At 42.4% G+C, this 25210-nt stretch overlaps 1 protein-coding gene across 3 annotated transcripts in view; it reads right to left on the bottom strand.

Moving 5' to 3' along the window:
- Dab1 (DAB adaptor protein 1) overlaps positions 1 to 25210 on the bottom strand; it is an 853780-nt gene that overhangs the window by 443162 nt on the left and 385408 nt on the right. For all 3 annotated transcript variants that reach the window (XM_029476417.1, XM_029476418.1, XM_029476419.1), the window contains exons 9-10: positions 20904 to 21041; positions 20579 to 20690 (exon numbers count right to left, since the gene is read on the bottom strand). The gene's annotated coding sequence lies outside the window, so the exon portion shown is untranslated. The remainder of the gene's footprint in view (positions 1 to 20578; positions 20691 to 20903; positions 21042 to 25210) is intronic.

Below are 25210 nucleotides of genomic sequence, written 5' to 3'. Positions count from 1 at the left end.
GTGCGCAAACATCTTTTATCATTTTACACTCTTTATAGGTCAGCCAGCTTGAGTTGGAGGCACAGGAGAGTTCCTGGAGAAATTCATTACTGCCACTCACTCTGGTTTTTCGTCTCAATATAATTAAGCCTGGCTAATTGTCTATCATGATTAAAATCATGCCAATAACAACCTTGTTCTCAAGCCTGGCTGTGCTCCAAACTTGTTAATCGTTCTTGTTTTAGAGTAGGTCATTCTGTACCTCACTTCAGCTGTGAAATTCCTTATAAATAACATACTTAGATAATAAGATCATCCTTGGGTGACCAGGAGCCATCACCGTGATGACAGGAGTTGTGGCTACTATGTGGGGTAAGAAAGCCAAAGCTTAAACTAATTTTCAACAACCTGGGACACGGGGCTGAGATTAGAGTGGTGCCACCGCAGGAGAATGAAAGAAAAAGTGAAACGAGAGAGAGAGAGAGAGAGAGAGAGAGAGAGAGAGAGAGAGAGAGAAACAGAGTCAGAGAGAGGAGAAAGAGAGACACCCAGACACCCAGACAGAGACAGGGGCGCGGGGGCTGGGGGGAGATGGAGAGAGAAAAAAGAGGCAGGAATAAAACATCCATTCAAATGATGAATGCCATAGAAATAGGATGGCTGGAGTTTGTAAAGCTGGCTTTAACTTGTACAAAATTAAGTGAACCCAGAGCCCAATGCAGATTGATACAGCTTCTAAAAATACAAGCTTTGCCTAGATTAATTGAAATTCATCATGTCATCTTGCTTAAGAGGCATTGGTTACAAGGTGTACTAGTCTTTCATGTGCCTCAATGAAAAGCCATGACAATACTTTCTTGTCACTCATATTTTTATTTTAGTCCCACTGAGAAATCCCTCAGATGTGTTTGTATCCTTTATCGTGCTGCCCTTGTTTTCCTGTGTTTTCTTCCCCCTCGGAGTAGAAATAACTTTTCATTTCAAAGCAGAATCAGAGTGTAATCTTTCCTGAAGTTCTTTGAGCTGTCAGTCAAAGTGAGTGCCTGCTGTAGTGGCTGTGGGCATAACTTGGTCAAGAGATGGCGGTGTGAAAGGCTCTGGCCAGCTGGGCAGTGCTACTGAAGCTCATTATTCTGAGATCAGCAATTTTGGGATATATTCTCATTTTCCAGATATTAAAATGTGGAAAAACTATGCAGATTAGGGTTTAGGAAACATGATAGTGAAAATATTGCTTTCCCTAGTGGTGGTGAGTCTGTGGCTTACATATGAATCTTAGTTTTAAGTAGCCTTCCCCATGCAAGGTCCTTCCTGTCTTATTAAGGTTTCCCTAGTTCCCACAAAAAACAGTGTGTGGGTTCTGCTTACTCCAGTGTCAGACAATGCCACTATTGTTACCAAGTCCACTCTGAAGTTGCATTGTGACAAAGAACCTGCAAGGCTCGTCAACATAGACTAACTCTGCCATTTGGCTTCTCAAGGGCATGTGGGCCTTTGTTATTCTCAGGTAAATAGATCTGTACCTTGAGGTAGCTGTGAGGATGATATTGTACAGGAGAAGAGTCTAAAACAGGACCCAGGAGACGGAAAATTCTAGTAAGTTCCAGATGCAAGTTTATGAATCATTTCACACTCTACAAAGAGCCTCCTTCACTGTATTTTGGTCTTTTGAGCAGCACACCCATCTTTAGAGAAATCGACTAGTCCTGTTTTTCCCAAACCCTGGAACAGACCCAGGTAGAAAGGTTGCTTGCTTAAAATCACAACGGCAAATAAGGACTTTCCACACTGTTCTCTTAAAATCACATTCATAACAAAAAGATTTTAGATCTAGAACGAATATTAGAGACAATTGAATGAACTCTCTTCATCAGTGTAAGAAAACTGGGCATGGGAAGAAAAAGGGATTTGCATTGGGTGTCACTTAGAGGCTGGTGATGGATCCCTTAGAGTTGGAATCTCAATAAAACATACTCGCTCCTGTGTGTGTGCCATGCAAAGTGCTTTCTAGAGCTGAAGTATGAATCCTCACACAGTTCTACTTGAACTTCCCACCCTCCTCTCCAGCCTGCTGTTGTGCTGGTAAGACTGTCTTCCTGGTCCACAAGAACTCTTAGCTTTCTTTCACACCAGGCCCATCTCCTTACATATCAGCTCCCACTCATCCCAGAGAGCTCTCCTCCCAGTTTTTTCCATATCTTCTTTTCTCGTAATCCAGGTCCCTGTTCGAATGTTCCTACAGGCCAAGCCCTTCTATTTTAAACCAGCCTTTTAGATACTAAACGAAAGAACCCCAGCACACCTTAACTTTGCTCCATTCTCATTACTTCACTGCTCTTCTTCATAGAAACCATTATCTCTAACAGTATACGTGCATTTATTTGTTTCATTTAAACAGTAGGGCAGGTGTTAGGAAAACAGCAGTGGGTCACAGAGACATTCTGCTCCATCATCACGGTGTTTCTAGTCTAGTGGTGGATACAGACACTTGACAAATAGCCATCAAAATAGCAGTGGCAGGGGGCATATACTTGCAAGAAGTGAATTGGTCTTGAGATCCTGGGATGTTTTCCCCCAAAGAAGGAACTTGCTGTGCACACTCGGATGGTTAAGAAAGCATTGATGACAACTTGATGTTCCAATAGAGAGGAATGCTTGCCTCATTCCTGGAGCAGAGAGCAGTGGTGGGAGGGGCCGTGATCACCGGGGTGGGGAGTGGACCCGGGAGCATAAGTCAGATCACAGAGAAGTTGTTAGGAAATGTTGAAGATGTCCTTCAACCTGCCAGACACAGAAAACTGTTAAGGACTTTAATCAGAGCAGAGATCAATCAGTCCTGTAATGTATATATGTATATGTGTATGTGTATGTGTATGTGTATGTGTATGTGTATGTGTATGTGTATGTGTATATGTGTCTCTCTCTCTCTCTCTCTCTCTCTCTCTCTCTCTATATATATATATATATATATATATATATATATATATATAATTGTGTGGAAGGTGAACTGGAAGGGGGCTATCATAATGGCAGTCAAGAGACAACCACAGCAGACCTAGAATGGAGATGGCAGCAGCTGGTGCTTGTGAGAGTGGAAGTGCAAAAACTGGGTGTATCAAAACGAACTTAAAATGAGAAATTAGAGGCTTTGCTCAGGAATTACATGAGGCTTGAGGGAAAGTGTATGGCAAAAGAATACTCAGATTTTAGCTTATTTTTAACCAGGGAAAACAGGATCTGATGTAGTAATAAATTGTGAATTCTAGAGCCCAATCAGGAGCCCTTTCCAGTTTGCTGCATACGAGAGGCACTAAGACCTACGTGAAGAAGTGAAGTGACAGACACGTGGATCTGATTCAAGATGACTGCACTGGAAATGCAATCTGGGTGGAATTTGTTGCGTCTTGAACCTGTACATGCATGGAATTCTGAGGCACAAGTATATTGGGAGTCTAAAGAAACCACAGCAGGGCCTGGGGAGATGGCTCAGTGGTTAACTACACTTGCTGTTCTTACAGAGAGAGAGGATCCAGGTTCAGTTTCTAGCACCCATATAACAGCTGTCAACCACCTGTAATGTCAGTTCTAGGAGATCAAAAGCCCTCTTCTAACCTCCTTACATTCTTGCACATATGTGGTGCACATAAAACACTCAACCACGTATTATTTTATTATAAAATAATAAAGCATTTTAAATATTAAAAAAATTAAACAGTACCATTTAATAGTCAGTTTGAGAAGGTGCGAAGGACTAGGCAAAGAGGAGTGGCAAACCAGGAGAATCGTGTCCCCTGGGGTGGAAAAAGGAAAAGATGGACCTGACAGAGGGGTCTAGATGGGGACTGAGGCAGGCTTATGCCATCAGGGACACTTGGTGGCTTTAGTGAGTGCTTTAGAATAAAATGGATGCAGAATGAATCCAGATGACTGTGCGGAAGGGAGACCAGCAAGGCTTGCTGTGCAGACAGAAAGCGGCCTTCACCAAGGTACACAGAGCACACTCCTCCTGTGCAATAGGAGAGGGTGAGGGCAGGGGTGGACATTCAATTAGGATTGTATGCACAGTGGGAGGAGGTGAGGGAGTTCTCTTGTGGATTTATATCACATAGAAAAAAAAGAAGGCAGAAACCTTTGCTGAGTCAGAGGTTAGGAAATAGGTTTGGAAGGAACCAGGAATTGAAAAAGAAAGAGTGGAGAAAGCTGAGAATATTTATTATAAGGAGTGACACATGGGTTGAACCAGGGGAGTGGGTGGTGAGTGGGAAGCCAGTGCTTTCAAGGCTGTTAGTGAGGCCACTAGATCCACTAGGAGGAAGCTGCAGTCACTTGCATGGCCACTAACATCAAGTCAGAGAGAGGCTGAGCTCACCAAGGACTGGTGATTTTCTAAAGACATGGGCTAAAACCCAGAGAGGTGGGAGTCTGACTAACAAGGGGGTTGGCAGCTGATTCTAGTTCAACTCCCAAGCAGCAGGTCTATGAAGAATGCCTTGCTCCCCTGGTGTCGCAGGTAGTTCATGCCCTTCAGAGATAGGAGGAACACCAGTCAGGGGTCAGCCTGGATAGTATACTGAGGCTTTATCTCAAAAAACACAAAACAAAAAAGCATGATGACAAAGAATAAATAAAAATAAAAAGACAACACGAACTTCTCATTATGTATACTGCTTAAGTGGAATATAGTATCTTTCCCCCTCACTTTTGATCTCTAGTTACTTTAAATACATTTCCAGGTGAAACAGTAGGAACTGATCAAATTGGTCCACATCCATCCTCCACACTCCTGTGAGCTACGCTGAGGAAGGGTCATGACTAATTTACACTTACACTGCCAATGCCTGGATTGGTATTTTTCACATTGCAGATGTCTGATAAATGGTAAATACATGCATTACAGAAATGGATGCATCAGAGAACACTTAAACCAGGTAATTACCAGTAAGATATTTATCCATTCCATCTCTACTAATAAAAATAATATTCACCTCTATCCTTGACATATATTTATAGTTTGACTCTCAAAATAGAACAGAGAGTGAAAATCAGAACAGATCCTGAATGAAGCAGGCAGTCTTGGTTTTATTTTTGTTCTCATTGTTAAGTAGATGCAATTTCTTCCCCTTACGGAGAAATGAGAAAAAGAGGAAGGAACCAGACTAGATGGCTTTAACGTTCTTCATTAGCATCCACACTGAATAAATTTCAACAACAGGAGCCTTAACACAGCTTTTGCTGTATCTGATGCACAGAGTACGAAGCCTGCCAATCTTGCAACATGTCTGGAGATGAAGAAGGTCAACATATCAGAAAATAAAATCAGTAGCAGAGATTTCAAAGAAATTCATCCCAAGAGTTCTTCTCAATGAATACAGTGCAAGATTGAAGAATTCAATTACATGAAAAAGAGCCCTACTTTTTTCCCTTTTAATACCAGGCCCAGCTATTAGGTTTTTGTCATTGCTAACATGAAGGCATATTGTTAGCCATCAGGAAATCTCAACAAATTCATATATTCAAATCACAAGGGATTTGTGTGGTAGATGGATCTGAAGTCTGGTCTGCCTCCAGTTCCTCACTCAAGATTTCATTTATGCCAAAGAGAAACTTATTCTTAATCAGACATAGGAAAGTCCAACTCATTGCTACTAAAGTGCTTTATTCTTTGAGGAAAAAAAATCTTTCTCTTGATTTGAATAGTATTTGTTAGAGTGAGCAAATGGGGAACCCTCTGACAGTGAGGGCTTATCTACAAGCATTCGGGAAACAAGCCCCCTTTGAATTGAGAGCCTTAATATACATTCCATCTTTTACCTGGCCAGTTAAATTACTATTTGGAATAAATATAATTGCATCCTTTCCCTGTCCTTCTTCTCCCTTTGACATCTCCCATCTACTACTCCTTTATTCTCTCTTAAATTAAAAAGGTATCTTTTTATTTTTTAATTGGTGTTACAACTCCCTCCCTTTCTCTCTCTCCCCATTTTGCCCCGTCCCTTCTAAATTTGTAGAAACAGTCTATTCTGACCATATGATGTTACTTGAGTGTATTTGATTTCAGGAGTGACAACTTGGTATTGGTCAAGCATTTGGTCATCCCTTGCCCAGGTAGGACTTTATTTCTGTTCTCAGCATTCCTTAGTTGCCTGTAGTTAGTTTGTTTTTCATGTTAGCACGTGTGTTGGCAGTATCCTTTTTCCAGTGTTGTTTAGGCAATCATGGTCCTGAGATTTCATGGGTGTAGCTTCCCTGACATTTTTAGGAGACCCAACTTCACTTCAAACACCATTTCCTTCTGGCTCTTCGAATCATTCCACACCCTGTTTCCTGATGTTTCCTGAGCAGGAGTTGTGTTGTAGTAGGGGTTAAGGTAACACATTATCCCTCGTTTTTTTGCTGTTTGAGTGGTTGTTTTGTTTTTTTGTTTGTTTGTTTTTCTCTCATAGTCTGTGATTTGGCTATTGTTTTTATTTGAAAATTAAACATGGATTAAGGAGATATGATTGTGTGTCAAGAAGACCAGAATGGACTTGTGCTAGATAATATTGGTTGTCAACTTGACTACTTCGGGAATGAACTAAAAACCAAGGAGGTGGCCACATCTGTGAGAGCTCTTTCTTGGTTGTATTATTGGAGGTGGAAAACCCTCTCTCTATCTGGATTATTTGATGTCAGAAGACCCAACCTGAACCTGGGCCATACCTTCTAATGGCAGCCCACTAGAAGGACATGGATGAAGGAAGCTTTTTGCTTGCTTGCCCTCACTTTCACTAACAAGCTTGTCTATGCCCTGTCTGATGCAAAGAACATAGTCTTTGTGGAGGTGAGAGCAATACTTATCCATGGGTATCAGGATGAATATTTAGGATGTAATTAGGAATTACGTTTGTTTAGTAAAGTGTTAGTTTTAGGTTCTCTTACAGGATTCGTGACCTCAGTAGCCTTTAGTAGTTGGCTAGGATTCTAATACCAGGCATGATTTTATTGTTGTGTAATAGGCTTTAAGTATATTATGGAGCTGTTGGTTACCACCAAGAAGAAATGGGTGCCACTATTGCAGCCTTAGGATTATTGGGTCATGCTGGTCATTGTTGTGGTCCATAAGCATCCTTGCTAGGTAGGACTGTTGGTTGCCTCCCTCTATTGGTAGCTTGTACAGTACCAATGGCTTCTGGTACTATGAAAGCTAGTATTTGAGGAGGAGGCTCTCAGGTCCCGTCTAGTTCAGGTGCTTTAGAATTTAGAGTCTTGATCCTGTGTCTGAAGTGCAGCATGTCTTCAGTAATAATGTTTACTTTCAACCTTTGGAAGTCAAGCAAGGGCAACTGGAATATAAATGTTTCCCATGTGTGTCTGTTTGTGTATGCACACAAGTGCCTATGCCTGTGCTATAGCACACATATGGGAGTCAGAGGACAACTTGTTCTTTTTTACCACCGGTGTGACTAAATGGATTGAAGTCAAATTGTCAGTCTTGGTTGCAAACTCTTTCACTGACTGAGCCACCTTGCTGGCCTGGAGAAAATAATAGTTTAGACTCTGAAACAAAACTTAATTTATAAGGTGTTCATTGCAGAAGCTGGGTTGTGTAACCAGGGGTAGAGTACTTGCTTGACCTTTGCAAGACCTCGGCCATGTTGGACTCTCATAATTACATAGAAAATGTTCATTGAATCATACTGTGGAGTCTTCCTTAATACAGACTAAAAGCTACAGGTCTCTTATATCCCCACATAGGCACCCCTTCCTATCGTGGCTTTGACATTCCTGCTACCCAGAGGCAGAACCTATTCAAAATGTCTTTACATGTTATGTATTATTATTAATGTGTGCACTTGTGTATACCCACTTGTCATGGTGCATGTGTGGGGGTTAGAGGAAAACTGTCAGCTATCAGTTTTTGCTTTCTACCATGTGGATCCTGGGGATGGAACTCTGATCATTAGACTTGCTAGAAATCAGCTTTACCTTATCAGCCATGTTGCCAGTCCCATGCCCCAGTTCTAGAAAGATCTCGCAGCTTGTTTTCAACAGAGACAAGACAGTGGCAAAAGTGATGTTTGATCAGGTGTAGAGATGAGCCCTGAAGAGGCCTTATCTTATTGTTACTGTTGGAATGGTATCCAGAGACCACCATGGACTTGTCAGTCTAACTCTTTGGAGAACAAAAGGTGTCACAGAAATATCCCACTCTCTGTCAACACCAGTTGGAAGCCATATGAATGTAACCATTTAAGCCTTCCAACTGTGATGACCCCCTCTATCCAATAGCAAGTGCTTGAATGATCCCTTGTTAAACAGGTGGCTCTCTAACCACTCCATCAAATCATGATAAACATTAAATGCTGCTTTAAGCCATTTAATTTGAGGGAACAATACATCCAAAGGATTGGGTAGAAATCAAACAGTAGATATCTGATCAGCCAAAGGCTGGAGGCCACCTGAGTTGTAGCATGATTAAATAAAGGTTCTCTGGTCCCACAATACATGTAATGCCCATGTTAAAAGATCATACTTCAAAGGAGGTATCAGTAACATAATTCTCATTGAGAGTAGCCTGATTTTTTTAATGTGAAATTAAGTGGCAGAGACAGTGTCAGAAGACACCGAAACACTTCAAAGGCCATGCATGGCAGAATCAGTCCTTTCTTCTGAACTTGTTTTTGACCTTGGTTTGTTCCTTATAATTCCATGTTGGCCTCCTACTTCTACCCAAACCAACCATACATAATTTTAAAACACAGTTACTCCAACTTGAGAAGGAACTCTGTGCCTGTATTTCTGTACCATCCCACCTAGTTACCCCTGCCTCACTTTTCTCTCCCCTCAGTAGTGGAGGAGAGACAGCCACTGTGGTAAGACAGTGAAAGAGTTAAAGCAGAATCTTTCAGGCTCAACAGAGATGCCTCCACATTATCATAAGCATACATATTCAATAGCCTACTTTACATGTGCATGTTTACCTGTCTCTTCATAGAGAATGTTGAGTGTATGAGGTAAACTATGTTTATCTGAGACAGTCCTCTCTCCTGGTCAGCTCTAATGCTCGTCATGAAATGACACTTTAAATTAGTATTTACTAAATGAGGAAGGAATGCTGTTGAGCAATGACTACTTCCATGTTCCTCCTGTACTGTTCATGTACTGCACTGCAACTCTACTGGAGAGGGTCTGCCTTTGGGGTCTGAAGCCTGTTCTGAGAGGGCTTTAATCTGAAGTGAATCCTTTCCCCTCTCCATGTCTAAGTTTCTGGGTACAAAGAGGAAATGCTAGACTTTAGAAAGAGTAATAAAAAAAATAAATGAAAAAATACAAAGGAAACCTGTTTGAATGTAATAATAGGTGACACATATATCTGTGACAAATGCATCAGCTCTTGTCCTTATAATTTCAAGAGCTAGGTGCTACTGTCTTTCTGACTCTGCAAAGAAACATAAACTTAGGATGGAACAAGCTAATTCATCAAAGGAGAGGAAGCAGAAGTCAGTGTTCGGCTTGCCTCTGAATCCCAGATTCCTTATCCTATAACAATAATTACCTTTGATTACACTTGCATACGAAAGTGGCTACCATCATATATAAATGCTCTTCTGTCTCTGTCTCTGTGACTTTTCGGGCAAACTCTGTTTCTAAAGACTCATATCTTAGGGCGATCATGAACGTCTCCCTAGGGCGTTCTCTTGGAATCCCTTCTCCTTTTTGGATTCAGACTTTACTTTCTGGGGAGAAAAGAAATATAAGAGCCTTATTCTCTCTTGTTGTCCAGGTTCTGAGAAGTAAGCACATTCTAATTACTCTCAGTGGAGCCACTACTATCTTGGTTTGTGCCCCTCAAATGGTTCTACTACTTCTTAAGTTGTCTCTCTTTGGTGGGGGTAAGGAGGCTGCACTGAGGGCCATCCTCCTGCTTCAGCCTCTCAAGTACTGCGAATACAATTGTGAAGCACCACAGCCAGCTTCTTGCTCTTCTTTGTGTCACTCACCCTTATAGCTCTCGTCTATTATCTACACGGTGTCAAAATGACCTGCCTATAATTCTGAGCTGACCATAGCATGACCCCCTTCCTTGCCCTTCGCAGGTAGGTCCAAGTTGCTTGGCAGAACAGACATTCAATTCTCGGTTGAGGGGTGAGGGGTATTCTATTCTAAAAGACATGCTTCAAACTGACAATGCCAGAGCAAAGCAAGGCAAAGCAAAGCAAAGCAAAGCAAAGCAAAGCAAAGCAAAGCAAAGCAAAGCAAACCAAACCAAACCAAACCAAACAAAACCAAACAAAACCAAACAAAACCAAACAAAACCAAAACAAAAAAAACTAAGAAAACACAAGGGAAATGTAAAAACTGCAATAACCAACATGAACATAAGGAGGCATGATGATGAAATGTAATGGGACATCTTAGATAAGATCCTGAGGCAGGAAAAAAAAAAGAATGAGTTGGATAAAAGCCAAAGAAAGCTAAGTATGGGGGTTGATTACTAATAACATATCTGTTTGGCTTCATTGTGACGGACACATAGCACATGAATGAAAAATATTATTGTTGGAGAAAATTGGGCTTGGGTTATATGGGAATTCTATAACCTTTGCTACTTTTAGTAAATATGGAGCTGCTATAAAGTAGAAAGCTTATTTGAAAACAAGTATCCATTACACACTAGGCACCCTGTGGAGTACTCTTCACTCATTTACTAATCTAATTCTCAGGACAACAAATGAGACTATTAAATCTCAGGGAAATGAAGAGATTTGCCTAAGGTCACACAGTTACTCTATCTCAGAAGTAGGATTCAGGCCTGAGAGAACTTTCTGTCAAGTCTGAGGTCACACGATGACACCAGGCTAGAGATCCAGAATGAGTAGGATTATCCCTGAGGAGGTGAGAGAGAGAGGGGGTGGGTGGGAGGGAGGGAGGGAGGGAGAGAGAGAGAGAGAGAGAGAGAGAAGGAGGGAGAGAGGTGTGGCAGGGGTCTTATAGGAAGAAGCTGGTGGAGGATGGAAGTGTTAGACACAGATGCTCATGTGCTTAGCTTTCTTCTATAATTATCTAGGTTTCAAGACTAACACAAGTCCCGATTTTACTGTTCTCCCAAGCAGCTCCTCTCACACTGAGAAATAAGATGTAGAACAATACTTTGGTTTCCATTCTGCTTTGACTAGAGAGGGCCTTCGGTGTGCTTCTGACCTGCTAACTTTAGCTTCTGGGAAATCCTTCTTGATGTACCAAAGTCCTTTGGAGCCCAGCATAGTTTCTAAGGTCATTTACTTTTGCACTGTACTGTTGGGAAATAAAAGAAGGATGGAAAGTGAGGAATGAGAGAGCCCAGCATAGTCACCTTCACTGTGACCCTCCTCTGAAGTACTAGTGGGTGTTTCTAAAAATATTTAGAAGTGGGGCTTTGGAATGAGAACAGATTGTTCAGTTCTGTTCATTCTTCAGTAATATTTTGTCAGTAGATGTTGATAGCCCCACTCCATCTTCTGGGTATTCGATAATAAACTTTTCTACGTGTAGTGAAGTAACCCAATCTCCACACACACATATAACTTAAGATTTTGTTCCCAGTATACATACACTGAGAAGGAGTCTGATGCGTAAGTGTGCCTCTGTATGTGCTCGAGCACGTGTGTGTGTGTGTGTGTGTGTGTGTGTGTGTGTGTGTCTGTGTATGCATGTGTAAAATAGAATGATCTGAATTACTTACTACATTAGGAGCAATCAATGGTCATGTGGTCTTGCCATTGGCCCACTGAACTTCACCTGTCAACTTGAAACAGCCTAGAGTTTGCTGAGAATGACATCTCAATTGAGAGACTTCTCAGATCATGCTGATCTGATGGTGGCTGTGCTGGATTGTCTTGATTGTTAACTGATGGAGTAGGGTCTGGACTACTTTAGGTGATGCCTTTCTCTGTGTAGGTGGCTCCCACTATATAAGGAAACACCCACCTGGAAATGAGGCAGCAACAATGTCCTTGGTTCCTGCAAGTCCCTGTTCAAATTCTCTAGTAATAAACATCATGGTTTTTAAATCACATCAACAAAAACAAATCTAGAAAAAAGGGCAAATTCTGGAAGCCTACTTTGCCATCACCAATCTTTCCACAGGTCTTTTATTGTAACCACCTGCTTAGCTGGCCCTTCCCAGACTCCACAGCACTTCCCATGTGCCCATCCTCATTTTCTAAGTTTTTACATCCCTGGATGCCCAGTTAGGATATCCTCACATCCTCTTGGGATCATCCCTGTGAGATACCCCATTTCTCAATTCAGTTGCCAGTCCCTGCAGTTTTCCTGTCTTCTCAAACTCTTATCTCTCCTAGACCATTGCTTCTGCCATATCCAAGCCCCCATTATTTCTCCTGATCTTTTCAATGTTCTCCTAATGACTCTCCTCACCTCCAGTCTCCCTCTTCTGTTATCCATCTTCCATTCTTCCATTGGTTTAATTTCCCTAAAGCAAAGCTTTACGCATATAATCCCACTGATAAAAAAAATCTTAAATGGCTCCCTACTGCCTCCAGGAAAAATGCCAAAGTCCTTAGCCTGGCATTCAAGCCCCTTCACCATCTGGCTCTAAACAACCTTCCCAGGATTACTACCTATTACCACACTCCATGAATTTGCTATACTAGCCAAATCAGTTAACCCATTACTGCAGGGATGGATGTACCATCTCTGCCTGGGTCAAAGAGTTTCTCCTGTTCTTATAGACATAATCATCCTTCTTTTGACATTGAAGGCAATGTCCTGTCTCCCATAAGCTATTTCTGGTCACTTAACACCACCCAGTTATCCACTCTATTAATTTTGTCATTACTTCACAACACATTCTGTTTCTACCCCAAATGCCATAATTAGAGACCACATAATCACAAACAGGTGGATATACTCAAGCGTCTTTATTAGGTAGTCTTTATTAGGCTCCAACAGTCTTCACTAGGAAGTGATGGTGTGGGGGCTGGGCTATGTGTAGAGTCTGACTGTCCTATGCACCGTGCATTTAGCACTGTCCTGCTTTGCAGATAGATGTGTGGGGATCTTCTCTGAGTTAAACTCAGTGTAGCTTGTTGTGTAGATAGATGAGCCATCACACTTAACAGACACACTGTCACAGGTTTCTTAGCTTTGTCCAGATAAATCTTTGTTGTGGTGAATGCTAAGTTGTCTTGAGTGTTGAGTGTGAGGCACCTTTACACTTCCTTGCCTGTCTTGCTAACCTCTGAGGAGGCCTCATTCCCTTCCATGTACCAGTGTACTCCTCCATGCATCAGACACCAATAGACGTCTACCACGCTAAGTCAAAACTCTGATACGTTTAAGAAGCATCTAAGAAAGTGGTCAGTGCATGAGTCCAGTGTCCTAGCCTTGTGAATTTGGACTAGCAGGAGCAGACTCTGACCCATGAGTATGTATTTTTTTTTTAATTTTAAATGTTTCCTTTTATTAAAAATATTGTTTCTCACAATACATTTTGTGTGCTACGAGAATGATTATAATTTTCCCTCCCTTCACTCCTCCCAGTTATTCCCCTCCAGATCCACTCCCTTTCTAGCTCTCATTAGAAGAGAAACGGCTTTCAAGAGACAACAACCAAACATGACAAAATGAAATAGAGTAAAATGAAGCAAACCGATCATATCAAAGTTGGATATGGCAACCCAACAGGAGGGAAAGAGTCCCAAGAATATGCTAGGACAGTGGTGGCACAGAACTTGTGGGGATAGCCAACCAGTGTCTTGATTTGTCTTAAGGCCTGCTCCACAAAAAGGAACGCATACCCTGACACAATCTGAGTAACCAAGAATCAAAAACTAGATACCTCAGAGACTTAGGGTACAAAGCAAACACTACTGATCTTTAAAAAAAAAGCTATAGCTATTAATAATATTACTCTGAAGATTATGTATTTCTGATAGGTTCTTGGGAGACCCTGTGAAGAGACTGAGAACCAGTTGATATTTGTAGTCAGGTCCTCTGGCTCACCCTCCTTGCAGTCTGCCAGACACTCTGCCTGCTTCTTGTTTCTGAAACTTTCCCTGAACCTTCTTATTACTACTTCAATACTCTGATTTTTCTTCTGTCTTCATATTTTAATCCTACCTCTGCTGATCTCTGTCCCACAGGAGCAGAAAGATCTGAATGTGGCATTTTCTCTTGTATCCTGAGCACCCGGGATAATGCTTAATGCAGAGATGATGCTGAAATGCACGTGTTGGAGGAGCGGATAGACGTGGCCAGAGGGAATGCGGATGCTGCTGTTTCCCGGGTGCAGTGCTCGACTCTGTGGCTGTCGTAATAGAACAGCTGACAATGTTGAAACAGATAGGCACGACTGTGGTTCATTGGAACTTGATTTATAATAATACCAACAAAGCAGCAGATTGGTCTTGGCTCACATGCTCAAGTCTGCTGACCTCTTCTCTGTCTCTTTGTACATCAAATGCATCTCTCTGGCTAGACTGACAGATTATGCATTTCTTGAGAAAGTGATGGAATCTCATCAGAGTTCAAATGCACATGTAGATATTTATGTGTGTTTACATATGAAGGTAGATTTATAAAACGAATGAATGTTTATCTAGTATACCTAAATATATGTACACTCATGCACACAGATCCAGACACACATGCACATGTGCACATGTACATACAGACACACATGCATATATACTGTGAAAGAGCATTCAGAGTCTTTGGTCCTCATTTACCTCATTGCTTAAATCTCATTATAGGGTATTGTAGATGAAGTGCCTGGCATACCACCTAGTCTACAGACAAATGCTTTGTAACACATACCATCTCCCATCCATTTCCTTACAACAGCCCTTCCACCTCCGATGAGTCTGATCTGAGCTGCCAAAGGACTTCAGTGACACCTTGAGTTGACTGAAAAGAATGTGATTGAATGGAAGCAATTCTAGATCTAGACTCAGAATTCTCAGTCCTCTGTTGGGCTCATGGCTTTCAGGCATCTGACTCCACATTTCTTGGAGTCAACAGTCCATGATTTTCTCTGTCTGTGTCCCTACACACCCTCATATCCCCTGCTTACCCTCACCCTACCCTATGACCTCCTCTCAGACTCTACTGGAAACAGAAGTCACTGGGTGGTCTATTGTTTTTTCCCCCCACACAAATTAAATGAACCTTTGCTTACTATCTGTTCCTGAGTACCTGTCTTTCCCTCCCCTTCCATGTGTTAGGCTTTCCTATGCCCCTCAAAGGCAAAGCCCACATCTTTTGGGTACCTCCTTTCTTACTTGCCACAGATGTTAGTTCTTCACACATACCCTTTTCTTTTGAGATACTCAGTCATCTGCTACATACACTCTCATAGCTCCCATTTAAAAGGAACAGCAACCTCTCCTGGCTCCTCCATCCACCACCGAGTCACTGCCCAGCATCACTGCAAGTCTTCCAGCTAAATGTCTCTTATTGTCTCTGCACTCTCACTTTCCTATTTGTTTTTTAATCAGACAGCAGAAGTCAAAAAACAAACACAAAGAGGCAGACAGTTTTATACGTACTCCTGTGATTCACACTGATAGTAATCTGTATTTAGCTTCAAGACTTTAAACAAAAAGCCTGCTAGACACACTGCAATTCCCAGTCACAGTTTGAACCCATCCCCAAGCTGCTTCTGTCCACACAACTCTTGCCTTCCATCTTGCCAAATCCATGGAACGCCTCTCCTGTCTCATTCGATCTCCCCAGCAGAATTCCAAAGCCAGCCGTGGCCTCACCCTGTTCTTTGGAGCTCAGCTCAATCACATCTCCTTCAAAGAGGCCACTCATGACCACTTTACATAAAATAATGCCACCAGCAGAAGTGCTTAATTGCTCTATTTGAAATCACTCCACTTCTATCACAGACACAATTTCAAAACATTTTTCTTGCTTATTAATTTTCTTGCTTAGTTTTTGAGTTTATGGTGGGTGACCTTGTCTTATTCACTCTCTTCCCAAAAACTTGGTATAATGCCTCGTGAGCTATTGAAATTCAATATCATTTGTTGAATGAATTCGCAGCCCTGTCTCCAGCCTCTGCTCTCTTGTCCCTTGTGTTTGGAGTGTCTCCCCTCTCTTTGACCATTTTGCAAAACTCATGTGTCCATGGATCCAGCCACTATAGGAACTCCACGTTGCTCTATCCCAGAAATTGATCATTCATCTGTATCATAATACTACTAGTTAACAGCAGTTGGTTTTCTAAAACGATTTTTAAAACTTTGATGTGCATGGGTGTTTTGCTTGCATATATGTTTGCATACATGGGGTGTCCATGGAGTTAAGAAGAGGGTTTCAGTTCCACTGGCACTGCAGTTAGGGATGGCTGTGAGCTCTTATATAGGTGCTAGAAACCAAACCAGGATCCCTTGCAAGGATAATAAATGCTCAAAACTACTGAGCTATCTTTCCAGCCTCATTTGATGATATTTTAATGTGTGCTTTATGCTATGGACAGTGACAAGTATTTTTAAAATATTGGCTAACTCAACTTGTATAATCACACAGGAGTTAGAGATTATGTCCTTTGTTTCACACACAGCTTTGGAAATTTTAAATAACTTGCCTAGTTTCACAAAGGAAGCTGGAAGTTAGGATGGATATCCAAGTGCATCTGATTGTAAGAAGTCTGACTATTATCTGATGTATCTGCCTCTTACAACTTTCTGGAAGGCAGGGGATAGTTATATACCCACCCCTGGGTGTAGTCCCTTTCTAGATTTAAAGCTGACGATTAAGAACTATCTATGAAACAAGTAAATCTGCCACTTACAAGTTTACCTGAACACTTTAACAATCAACTAGAAACTATTTTCAGAGAACCAGGGAAAGAACATTGGGAAGGAATTGGGCTGGATGGAACTAAGAAATAGGTCCACAAAATAGCTTAACAAGGGTAAGGTTGTAGTCTCAAACTTGATGTTTTTCACACAAAGGACAATAATAAGAAGGCCATTGCCAAAGAAGACAGACATTATGTAATTAGGGACGGCAGTGCCAGCATTTCCTCCAGAAGCTGCTTCAAACTGAACCAAGCCGGTGTTTGCTCATGTCCCTGCTCACATAAACAAAAGGCCTACAACTTGGAAACTGTTTGGCTTTGTTTGTTTGCTCAAGCGCAAGTTGTTCTCCATCTGGCAGCCCGTGGCACAGTCGCTCCGGAAGCATCTCCTGGACTCCAGCGTTCACCATGGACTGCTGAAAGCAAATGGGAAGGTGACTGGGAAGCTTGGTGCAGGTCTGAGGAGCGCATCATCGTTAGGATGGGTATCAGGAGGCAACGGAGTCTGCAGGCTTCTGCCTGGTGGTGTGTGGTCCATTTCTCCAGAAGGAGCAAACTGAGGCTCTCCAGGAGAATGCTTAGGGTAGAACTGCATGGCCAGCATTGGTCAGGGCTCCATCTGCCATTTCCATGTTAGGCCTATCATTATATAATCTCCCGTGCGCCTGACAGGAAAATCGGTGTTCCCGTTTTATAGAGAAGATTGAGGAGGCATGGCTGACATAATGATGTAACCAAGTTTAGTCACTGAGCTCAGATGACAGTGCTGGTTTATTGGTTATAATGTTATGCCTTTCTAGTTTGCATTCACATTATCCACGAAGGTCTTACACTTGCTACTGGGCTATTCCTCAGTGTTCAGGCAGCCTGTAGTTTAGAACCTTCCTACAGGCTGTTTCCTTTGCCTGGCCATCTCGTTCCCTAGATTCTGTTTATCCCAGTCATTCCCTGCTTCACAGTCTTATACCCTATCACCTCTTCACTGAGGCCCTCCCCCAAAGCCTCCAACCTCATCCCCCTCACCTACCTTCTCTCTTTGTTGTTTTCTCTCCATCAAACATGTTACTATCTAACCCACATGTAGATCTGTATTGCACATTAAGGGCAATATGGTTGAGTTTTCACTTGGCGAATGAATTCATGCCTATCAGTGGTAAGCAACATATTTTGAAATATGCATGTGCAATGGGTAAGTTGAGGTAATTACAATATCCATTACCTTGTGTTTGATTTACAGGGAGAAGAACTCCTTGGCATTGATTATAACAGGTGACTTAGAGTTCTTATGAAATGCCACAGGGAGGTAATGATACAGTGCAAGGTCACCATCATGGTCTTCATCACCTCCTTGGAACCAGCAGTAGTTAGTGATCAAATTCTAGAGAATTCTATACAATTTGAAGGAAGTTATTTGTACTAACAGACCTTGAAGGTAATCTCAGGAGTCAGTGTGTGTGTGTGTGTGTGTGTGTGTGTGTGTGTGTGTGTGTGTGCTTCCTAACACTAAGTGTGTGAATTATAAGGAATAGTTATATTCTTGTAGAAGTCCAAGAGAACTGGATACTTAGCAGGTTGTGTGTTGGGAATTCTTGTCTGTGGGCCAGCATGCCAGACAGACATAGATAAGAGTATTTGACCTCAAGCCCAAGACACAGAAGAGGACACGTCCTGCCCTTCGTGGTCTTTCTCCTGGAGTTCAGTATCCTTTCATGGTCACTAAAATGATGAATCTGTTTTCTTCACAATAGATTAAACCAGAAATCTTTCTTTCCATCCATCCCTACCTTTTTCTCCAACTCAGCCGACCATCTATTAGGGTTTTTCTAAGCACACTATGCCATGTTCTGTGGCTAGGTCCTAGCGTTTAGAGCTGGGTGTATAAAATATTTTACTCTGCTTAGCTGATAAAGGTGCTTGCAGCCAAGCTTGACGACTTGTGTTTGATCCCCAGGTCCCACATGATTGAAAAGAGAGAGAACTGATTGCTGAAAGTCATTTTTGATGTTCACTGCACATATCTACCTACACCCACAGAGAAACACGGACACACATACACACACACAGATATACACAGAGAGAGAGAGACAGCATCAGAAGCACAAACATACAGAGACATACATGCATAGACACACACAGAGACTAAATAGATAAATGTAGTACAAATAAATCTCACTAATATGGAGTCTGTAAATTCTACCAAAGATATAAGAGAAAAGACCCACACAATTAAACTGCATTTTATACTATGTGGGGCACCTTGAAAAGAAGTAAAGGAGGCTTCAGGGGAACAGTTGAGGCCATGGGGACTCATGGGGAAGGCTATTCTTCAAACACCAAGAATGTTAGGCTGGAACCAGAGGATAATTTTAAAACCTAAAGTTCTTAAAAGGGTGACGTTAGGGCTTGTTACTCAGAAGGCTGGGGTGTATATAGAAGATACAACAAAGACATGGAGGTGGGGGTGAGTCTCCCAGCTCATACGCACAGAAGTGCATATTCACACCCTGCAAGTCAACTGTCATTCTAACTTCTCTAAAGCGGCTCTTTCACTCCGTGGTCCTTTAATCACCAGTGACAGTCACAGCCTCCACTGTGACAAGGAGAGAACAATGAAGCCATATTACTCTGATCTTGTCATCTGAATGCTGGAAAACTTGTAAGGGCTGGCTGCCAACTTCCTAGGGAATGAGGTTCACAGCCCTTGCCAGAGTTTTCAGTGTTGCTCACAGAGCCTCCTTCTTGCTATCTACAATCACCCACCACCCCTCAGTCTCCCTCTGCTCCTTCCAGACAGCTCGCTTATCAAGTGCCACCCTGGACAGTTCACACTGCTGTGAAGGCCAACTGACTTCCACTTTCTTGCCTCCAGCCTTGCTCGCTGAAGGCTTTTTACCAGAGCACTACCCATGCCACCTTGGGTATGCTAATGACATGCTACCCCCACCTCAGCTCAAGCACAGTGTACATAATCATACATCTCCTCCAGTATGATGACAACGGTCCCTATCTAATGGCACATGCTGTGGCACTAACAAGGTGGATGAGAAGCAGTTTTTCGTCCAGTTCAGAGCCTGAGCCCAAGGCAGGGGAGATGGTGGCAGGAAGGAAAGCAGTATAATGAGTTTCTTTTCTGGTTTCTCTTAGCCAGTCAAAATTCATTGTTGATTCCAAAGTCCTTCTCTACTTGGTCAGATGTAGGGTAATCTTGACTTTTTGCTTGTTTGCTTGCTTCCTATTATGTGTCTCAGTTATTGTACTTTGAACTTCTCATTCTTCATCCCCTTTGTTCTCTTGGCCTACTTCTGCATGGAACAAAAGGTGTTGGTTTTGCCAGGTCTGTTTACTGCTCTTCCTGTGACTCTAAGACAGCAGGAATCAGCAGTGTTTGCTGAGTTGCAGGGACTCATGATGGGGAAAGGGAAGGTGAAAGGTGGGAGGAGAGAAGAGCCACCAGGCCACCATGGCCTCATTAATTTTAGTTTGAGTGTTTTAGACCCTACTGTTTCCTCCAGGTTACTAAAGCAAATTTATCTGAGCAAATAAGCTTGCATATTTGCATTTCTTTGAACCCTAATTTGACATGCAAATAAGTCACTAACTAGACCAGGCTTCAAGCTTGCTGTTTAAACAGAAATCCTCACAGCTCTTGAAAGACATTGCACAGGGGGAAGCTAGTGCTAGCCAGTGTGGGTAAGGATGAGAACCAGGGCACCTACGGAGACACATCATGTCCTCTTCAGACATTTTCTGCCCCACTGTTTCAGAACATGTTTCCCCAAGCACAGATTCTGTGAGCTAGAGACAACTTACAAATGTTTCAGGTCCTTAGCCCCAGAGCGTGAACTCCACCATCACGAGTGACATCTGGCTTTTGTTGTCACACCTTCAATGCCAAAGAGTTCAATGCTTCCCAAGTGTGCTCCTGTAGAACAAGAGACAAATTCTACTCCTTGTAATTTGATTCCCAGTTTGAGCCAACCCAAACTCCATTGCCATCATCCAAGAAGCAACTCTTCAAGCACTTTAATATGGCAAATGGTATCTTCCAATCTATCAAGACAATAGAATCCTCACTGGGGTCATTTACCTGCCTCAGTCATTACCAATTTTGTACAGTCTAATACCATACTCATACCGTTGGTCAGATCAGCTTTTCACTTGAATCTCCAAGCAGCTTTGATGTCATGACTTTTGTTTGCCACTCCTGGTTGCGTAGACACTGCTTCATCTTCTCATTTGGGGTCCTACTCAAGTGCTATTTCTTCAGAGAAGCCTGGGTGACCATACAGAATGAAACAGAACCCCTCCTTACCGCCACCATACCCTCCCAGGCTCCATACACGTGCTGCCCTATCACAGCATATTAAAAATAAAATTCACAACTCTCCCAAACTGTCCACAACAATAAAATACTTGGTTTCATTTCTTCTGTTTGATATCTGACAGCATTTTATGTCTTGTGAATCCCCATCTGTTTTGAATTTGGAAAAGCTGATAAGGAAGCCACAGTTTGCCTTTCTTTGGTAGCTGGGAGAGGTGCTTACCTGGCAAGCCTCTCATCTATATGAGGGAACTGTCGTCCCTTTATCTCTACCATATAACTAACAGATACTCTCCAAATCAGCCTGTCTGCCTTCCAGAAAGCTTTAGAATATAAGTGATCAGCCATCTAATGTCTTAATGGGAAGGGAGTGGCATCAGTTCAAAGCTCTGGCTTAGCTTTTGAGTAGAAGCCTATTCTTTCTGAAAGGCATCCCAAGAAACGGATGCTGGTATTTATTTGGTGGCTCTGTTCCACGGCATCTTTCTTGCTCAGTGAAATGCACATTCATACTTCTTGTTACAATACCCACAGAAACAACTCCCAATACCACCTACTCTAGTCCCAGCAAACAAGAGACCACTGATCCGAATGCTTCCTTATGTCAGTCCATTTATGCCTCACACTGACTATATAGCCACATATTTCTAGTTTACAGAGACACAGAGAGGTGAAGAGTTTGTCTATAGCTTCAAGGCAAATAGCAGAATGGAGATCAGCATGCAGGAAGTTGGTCCAGTTTATACTCCACAGCCGGCTGCTGCTCTGCCCTGGCTGTGGGGAGTCACTGCCATGAGGGGTAGCTGCAACCAACTCATCTAGTTCTCTCTCAGTCTTCAAGTGAGGGCTTTGACCCCCATTTGCAGACGAGGAAACTGTACCTCAAAGGGATGGAAGAACCCCTAAGCACAGCAAAGGCACCCCATACGGAAGCTCCTGGAGGGCTTTGGGAGCCTGGAAGTGGTAGCACAGGCAACTGTCACCTGTGTGAAGGAACAAGTTATCCGGGCAGCTAGTTTGATAACTAATAGTGAGAAGCTGGGGAAATTGCCTGAATCCTATCTCCGACTGCACATTAATAAGAAATAAGGATCCTTATAATTAACACTTAGCTGTTCAAAGAATAAAATCCCCCCGGCAATCCTATTGATGTAAGGGGATTGCTTTTTTCACACACACAGAAAAAAAATGTAATTTTTTTAACTGTAAAAAGTAATGTATGTTAACTACAGGAAGCTGAGAAAACTAACAATGCCACGAATAACTCATATTCTCAGCATCCAGTTAAAACTCTGGTAACAGACATTTTTACAAAAGTGGAATTGTGTGACAGAGCATCCACTCCTTGGCTTTAAGGTAACTTGTGATCCCACCTTGTGGGCGATGGCACCATGTCACTTGACCTCATTAAACCTTGTTTCTTTGAAGGTGGTTACTGCATGGACTGAATCACCTGTCCAGGTGACTCACGAGATCCTTTAGGCAGGAGGCTCCTGCAGGAGCTGCCAGCCTGGAGAACGGAGCATAGCAGCTCCACTAAGTGCTCATCTCTACCCTATTTCCTTTCCCTTGACTCTGAGGACCACAGCCCCATCAGTGAGTGCAGACAGGGACCGCTTCCTCTCTCTTGTGAGCATGCTCACTGGTGAGCTTCAGATGCTTCCCCTACTGCCTAAGGACAAATGAATTTGATACACAGGAAAGAGGAGATGTGTGTTCTTCACACTTATATCAGTACTTTAGCCTAGAAAAATTAAAGGGTTATCAGTCTTTTTCACATGCTGTTCTTGCTTTATTACAATATCAGAGAGAAAAGCGTTATGCCAAAATACACATCTAGAGCTAATTATCATAAAGAAAAGAATAATAAGAATAAGGCTATTATTTGGGAAAATGTGTCATAGATTGCTATCCATTGGAAGCAGACAGTATATTCTCTTGATGAACTTAGTTATATTTAATTTGAATATTGTAAGGACACAAAACCAAAGTGTCTATGTCACTCTAAATGAAAAGTTAAAAAAAGAGAAGGAAGAGCAATGTTGGCAAATCATGCTAAGCTAGAACTATGCTCAGCAAAGGATGCCCAATTAGGCTGGGGAGAAAGGAAGGGCATCCTATGCGGGCTTTGAGGCTGAGATCATTTTCCCACATGTTCATACTGCAGGTGAGATTCATATTCACTGTGTTACTCTTGTTTTTCTCCCTTGTGCTTGAGCTGAGTTCTGACATATATACACGAGTGAACTAGCAGGAAGAAGTGAGAGGAGGGAAGAACAGGCAGACAGAAGAGATGCTGGGAAAATATGTGCACTTGCCATATGAAGCCATCCTTGAGAAACCAGAGTTACCACAGTCATTTAGTTGGCTTGAGTGAATAATGGTTGCTAATACTCACTGAGTAATAACTGCGTGCAATGAACCACTCTGAGCATGGACCGTGCTCTATAGTCACACAGAGACTCAAGAGCTAAGGACAGAAATAAGTCTCAGAAATGAAGAAGAATCAGGCAACCATGAGGACCGTCAGAATGTCTTTGTAGCTCCCCATTTACAGAAAAGAGCATGCTACTTCTCAGCACTATATAATAGCATGGCTTCAGCATCTTCTTAGTGTGTAGGTCCCCAAATGTTTGGAGGGACTTTATTGGCTCATTGTATTAGCTACCTTTTGTTCCTGGGATAAAGCACTATGGCCTAAAGTAACTTAGAGGAGAGTTTTATTTTGGCTTACAATTCCAGAAAAAGGTTCCATAATGTCAGGAAAGGCATGGCAGTAAGCAGGTATGATGTAAGAAAGTTGAAATATCACATTTTTAGCTATTTGTAGGAAGCAGAGAGGTGGGGCTGGGGGATGACAGAAACTCTCAAAACCCAGCCCTCATGAAGTGTTTCCCCCAGCAAGGTGCCACCTCCTAAAGGTTTCACAACCTCTCCAAATTACTACATTAGTACAACTTAGGCAAATAAAAGGTAACCTGGGGAACAAAGAACATTTTGGGAAGAAGATCGATCTGCCAGTGAACCCGCCCTTGGGATTATTACAATCTTACAAAATGGGAACTATCCCTGTGAGAAGAGGGGTAGACAAGCAACTCTCTGAGTCTGGTCTGCATGGTAATTGGTGATTAATTTTTAGGCGATGGCAGTTGTGGTCAGGATATGTTTTATCTGGTAAGTTAAAGCAATTTATAGTAATGAGCAGACTTTGGAGCAGGAAACGACACTAAGGCCAATCTTTTTTCGGGAAATCTCTCCTGTAAAAGTTCTCAAGTAAACTCAATGCACCACATATGGGGGCATTTGGCTTCATTCTCTTTCCAAACACCAGCTCAAAGTGATAGCAGGAGTGTGTATAGGGAGAAGCAGGTACAACAAGGGAAGAGGAAGAGGCTGGCAGGATATGACCAAGACTTCAGAAGGTAGATTAGGACTGGGCTAGCAGGGAGAAGCTGAACCCTGATCGCTTACCAAGGGGATTGCCAAATGAACAGATGGGTTTTGAAGACACTAGACCCTAAGAAAGGCAAGCATGAAGCGAATGATGATGATGGTGGTGGTGGTGATGATGATATAGTGATGATGGTGATGAGGAGGTCTGTCTAATATTGCTTAGAGAATCCTCAGCCAGAAGTCTGCCCTTCCTCATGTAGGTCAGATGGAAGCAGACACTTTCCTCTCTGACCAGGTGCCCATCTGCTCTTCTTCTGTTGTAGGGACAGAACACACAGTAAGAAACACAGTTAATCATCAGGGAAATGCAAATCAAAACAACCCTGAGATTCCACCTCACACCAGTCAGAATGGCTAAGATCAAAAGTTCAGGTGACAGTAGATGCTGGCAAGGATGTGGAGAAAGAGGAACACTCCTCCATTGTTGATGGGATTGCAAGCTGGTACAACCACTCTGGAAATCAGTCTGGTGGTTCCTCAGAAAATTGGACATAGTACTACCAGAGGATCCCGCAATACCTCTCCTGGGCATATATCCAGAAGATGTTCCAACCGGTAAGAAGGACATATGCTCCACTATGTTTATAGCAGCCTTATTTATAATAGCCAGAAGCTGGAAAGAACCCAGATGTCCCTTAACAGAGGAATGGATACAGAAAATGTGGTAC

This window comes from Mus caroli, chromosome 4, assembly GCF_900094665.2.
Source record: "Mus caroli chromosome 4, CAROLI_EIJ_v1.1, whole genome shotgun sequence".
In the NCBI taxonomy this organism is placed as follows: Eukaryota; Metazoa; Chordata; class Mammalia; order Rodentia; family Muridae; genus Mus; species Mus caroli.
This window is presented reverse-complemented; position numbering and strand designations above follow the sequence as displayed.